This window comes from Heterocephalus glaber, unplaced genomic scaffold, assembly GCF_053883595.1.
Source record: "Heterocephalus glaber isolate CG9 unplaced genomic scaffold, H.glaber_assembly_v1.0 deba00001509, whole genome shotgun sequence".
NCBI classification, from domain to species: Eukaryota; Metazoa; Chordata; class Mammalia; order Rodentia; family Bathyergidae; genus Heterocephalus; species Heterocephalus glaber.
Genome location: NW_028258325.1, coordinates 7,854,668 through 7,859,817, shown reverse-complemented (window position 1 = coordinate 7,859,817; position 5,150 = coordinate 7,854,668).

The following is a 5,150-nucleotide window of genomic DNA, read 5'->3' as shown; positions in this document are numbered from 1 at the left end:
TTGGCCAGTTTGACCTTGTCTGGAGAAAGCGTGCCATGCCAGGCCTTGCCACACCCAGCTCGGCCAAGTATCTTCTCCTGGACCCACTCTCTGCTAGGTGGAGGCTGCTCACGCTGACTGTCCCTGTGCCCTTGGCTTTGCCTGGCCACCCATTCCTCCACACTCTGCTGGAGCTTGCAGCCTGGCTCTTTCCCTTAGAAGTGGATGCTAGGTCGATCCATGCACTGGGAAGAGCAGAATAAAGTGTGTAGTTCATGCCTGACTCAGGCATGGCACTGTGAAGGTGAGCGGAGAGCATGGTCTCTTTTGGAACCCCTTTCTACAGTGGCTGAAAGGTGGGACTTGAAGGGGCGTAGGGAGGATGCATATATAGGGCAGGGAGGCTGAAAACTTGCTTATGTAAGAAGTTGTGATTAGTCACTTCTTCACTCAAGAAACACATATGTAACAAGTACTATATTCCTAGGGATGTGTTATGACCGCAGGGTTCCAAAATTTGACTGTTTAGTTAGGAGAGTTACCATGTAGTAATCCCGTCACCTTTTGTTAGGATGTTCTGCCCTCTGCTGGTCACTTTTAATATTTTTTTGTGTGTGTGTTTTTTGTGTGTGTGCTTGGATCCTTTAAAAAGCCAAATGTATACCTATTTATTTTGGTCTCCTTTGTGTTAACTGAATTATTTTTAAAAATCATACTTTATAACATGTATAGTTCATTTATAAACATGTGACTCTTTGCACAGTTATCTGTGGGTGAATATGTATGTGTGTGCATTTGTATACATGTGCTTATAGGTGTAAACTCATGCACAAAGCTACAAAGCCTAACACACTGAAACACTGTCACACAGTAGGCAGTGAATAAATACTGCATGGAGGACTAACCAGAAACACACACAAGGAAACAAGAAAAAAATCAAAACATTGCCTTGACTATAGAATTCAGGTGATAGAAAAAAGAATGGTATAGCTACAAGAGGCCTCAGTAGTTACGCAGGGCAGTGAAAGACTACAGCCATTATTGCCATTGTGTTGTTGTTACAGGAGCAGAGGCTCGGAGAGATTAAATAGCTTCATCATGTGGCTAGGAGGTTCTTCAGCTCAGGCAGGTTCCTGTCTACCCCTGACCCTTACGCAACCTTGCCTATGAAGCCATCATTATTTTTGAAACCAAAGCAAATCAACACGGGTCTTCCCTATGCTGGTGAACACCTTAACACACAGATCTTAAATGAGTAGCCAGGTCATGGTAGCCCAGAATGGCTTAAGAGGAAGTGGGAGTTTGGGTTTTCTCTGGACTAACACTTGGAGGTGTAGATGGGGTGAGAGGCTGCGGGAAACAGCTATGGTGGGTCATCATCACTCTGAAGAGCTTGGTCTTAGCCTGTCAAGTGCTGTGGTAGCAGAATACAGTGGACCCTTGACTTACAAACTCCATCAGTTCTCCAGGGCTGGCTGTAACTCAAATTGGTTGTAAGCCAACACAGCTGAGATCTGGATGTTTACTTGGGTACACACTGTAGATAATAAGAGGCAGATGAATCTTCCATTAACCTAATTAACCCATGTTGTACGTATGTCAGGCCAGTAATAACTTGAGGGTCCATTGTACTTGGAGCTAGGCAATTGCTACCAGACAGATAGTTATTTCTTGCAGTTTGGGAAGCTGGAAATTTCAAGATGGAAGCCCAGCATTTAGAGAACAATGAGATGCGTCATCCTACCATGGAAGTCAGAAAGGCAAGAGCACATGGGGCTGAACTAAGCTTGTAACTGCAGTCTATTCCCAGGATAACCAACCTGCTCCTGTGATGATCACCTTTGTATCTTTATGAGGCCAAAGCCCTTGGGCCCTGATGATCTGTTAAAGTTCCCACCTGGCAACACTGTCGCATTGTGAATTCTGTTTCTAATCCATGCTGCTTTTTGAAAATACATTAAAACCAAGTTTATTACAAGGCTGTCACTCTGATACATGGTTTATAAACATTGCTTCATGGATGTCTCAGGCAAACTCAAAGAGGCAGAGATTTCCCCAACATTTTCAGATGATGAAACCTTTTCAGGATGTGTAGATTGAGGCTCTGATGATCACCTTTGTCCCAGGAACTGAGAAGAGGTCAGCTCGTGGCTGATGCCAGGAGCCGATAAATGGAAGCGTGTGAAAAAGGCAGGTACTGCACCATTGCATGTTGAGCTGCTTGGATTCTAGGACTTTGTCTAGCTCTAAGTTTCTCACAGTTTTATATGCAGATGGAAACCTGTGCATTTTGAGAAAACACGATCTTGGATAAGACAGTTGTGGGGTTGGGCCTGAAATTCTGCTTTGCTCTCAAATACTTAGATGGCTTTATTTCTCCCACTCCATGGGTAGCACTTTCGTAGCAAAAGTCTAAATGCCTCGGTGCATTAGGTGAGCATATGGCTGAGAGATGGTGAGTGATGGATTTTGAGTGAATGAATGAATCCATCAATGAGTCATCAGCCAATGTTGAAGTTTCTGTGAGTCTAACAGAATCATGACCTGACAATGTGTACTGTCTTGGGAGGGTAAATTCAATTTAGTGAACAAATGACTGCTTTTTCTGTATCTCTCTCTCTAGATGGTCATGCTGTGCTCACTTATCATCTGTTTTCTTATTAATAAAAATAATCAGCATCATGAGAATGAACATCTTACCAGGCCAGGATATTTTAGAGAATTCACTCTTCACTAATAAGGTTTTGAACTATTGCTGAAAAAATTCTGACATTGAGCTTTAGGAATTTCCTCACTTGTTTTCTTCCTCTCTCCTCCCTTCCTCTTCAATTCCTTTTGTTTTTAAGCAAAATTAAACGTGGAACGCCTTTGTGACTTACCTTGTTTTCTGTCTCTATTAGTGGAATGCTTGAAGGTGCAGTCTCTCTTCTGTGGGCACAGGTTAGTGTGAGAGATTCTAGATCCTTCTTCTACCTTATCCTACTCAACCCCAAAGGTAGAAGGGAACAATTGAGGAGCAATTCTGGCAGATTCCCTACTGCTATATCAACTAATCCGATGTTTCAGGAGGGAGGATGCAAATTCATTCATCAGATCAGCAGAAGCAGGCGGCCACCCATGGCCAAGCTGCCTCAATGAGTCTTTTATTACCTCCCAGTCAGTGTTCCCCAGCCTGGCGCCTCGCACTTTGCTGAAAACAGCTTGGAACTAATGAGCTCACCCAGCCCTGGGCTGAGCATTACCAGAGGTTCAGCTCTCTGGGTCCTCTTGGGAAAACGGTAAAGTGAGGGGGGACCCAATGGAACAAGGCCAGTGTGGGGAGCGACGGCATCTGTGTGGCTGAGTTTTCAAAACTGTTTTGTTGTTTTTGGATTCCAAGTAGAAGGCAACCAAGAAGCTAGGAAAATATCTCAATGACATAGGAAAGGGGTTTTGTCCTAAATTCAGATCTTAACATGGGCTATAGGCATTACATACAATGTATATGTATAATAGAGCATTTCTACTACATTAACGAATATCCTGTGACTACACCTGTACATATATTTTTAATAATAACTTCAATAAACTGCTCTGACACAGCCCTTTGAATCACAGTTGACAAAGAACGGGCAGCCCAATCCCACCCCACCCCCAATTCAGTTCAGCTTGGCTGAACTTTCCATTCAGCCACAGAAAAGGGGTCCTGGGTGCTTTCCATCATCATCATCATCATCATCATCTATCTAAATATAATTAACATGACATTTCGTGGACTATAATATCATGCATTAATATGCTACGGTCAATTATTGTGATAATAGTATCATTATTCTAAAGTTATAAAACCATGCCTAGCATTAGAGAAATGTAGGGAAGGAAAATAAGGAGCATTCTCAATGTCAGTTATTTTAACACAACCACAGTGAATGGTTGATTTTAGTCTTTTCTAAGTGTTTTATTAACATTTCATTTTGTATAGGTCTACGTATACTTGACTTAGTAATCTTGTATGCTGATTTTTTTAACTTATGATTTTCACAGGTTATCACCATGGTAAACATTTTCACATAATAGCATCAGAGATTTGTGCTGATTATATTAGCTTTGTAACGTCTCACCAAGTAAATGCAAGTAGTTTACTAGCAATCCACTATAGTGCTTCCTGTTAATAAGTTTTTGAAGGAAGAGTTTAAAATGCCATGGAAAATAATGCTAGAATCCCACTATAAGATTTAAAAATCAGTGTTCATCATATATGTTTTATAAACTGCAGTAAAGCCAGTATGGTTAGAAGGTATTAGTTGAGCTGGTTCGTAGCATAGTCATTATACTTCCAACACTTGCTTAATGTTTATCTTCAACGTGTGCAAAAATCAGGCTTTTTGTGTGTGTGGTGCTGAGGATCAAAACCAGGGACTTGAGACTTATGCGTGCTGGACCAGGACTGAGCCACACTCTCACTCTGAAAATGAGCCTTCGTGACACCTCTTTAACTCACCGCGCTTCACAAGCGTAAGCACTACTAGATCTTGAAAGCACATATGCAACACAGAACCCATCAGAATGTCATTTATTTTGTTGTCGTTTTGGTATTACACGTTGCTTTCCTTCCTGGAAGGGCAGGAGAGCCACAGCCATTACTGCAAAGCACCATCAATTCCCAAGACTGAGAGCCAGCAGGCAATGCTTGTGGCCAGCTGGGTCCTGATAATGCTCAGCGGAAGCCATTCCGGGCTGTGCGCTACTTTAGAGGCTCCCCACGTGACACCTTCACGGGCACACTCAGACACATTGCTTTGGGGACCATCTTGCATAACTTCTTACACTATCTCTTAGATCTCCCAGCCTCTCATTTCTGTGATTCTGCCCATTTTCATCCTAGACTAGTCATTGAGTTTAAGTGGTTTTTTTTTTTTTGGTACCTGGGATCGAACTCGGGTCCTTGTGCTTGCACAGCAGGCAGTGAAACCACTGAGCTAAATCCCCGGCCCTAGACTATTCATTGAATTCTGCCTAGTTTCCTTTTGGTTTGAGCAAGAGAAGGCTTCAGACTCACGCACTTCGAGAAAGTGGAGGTGGAGTGAGCTAACTGGCCTTAGAAGCAACCACTTACATAATCGGAATGTTTGCACTGCTGAAAAGTTTTGGAATGTTATTAGGCACACAAATCTCCCCCCCCCCGCCCCCTG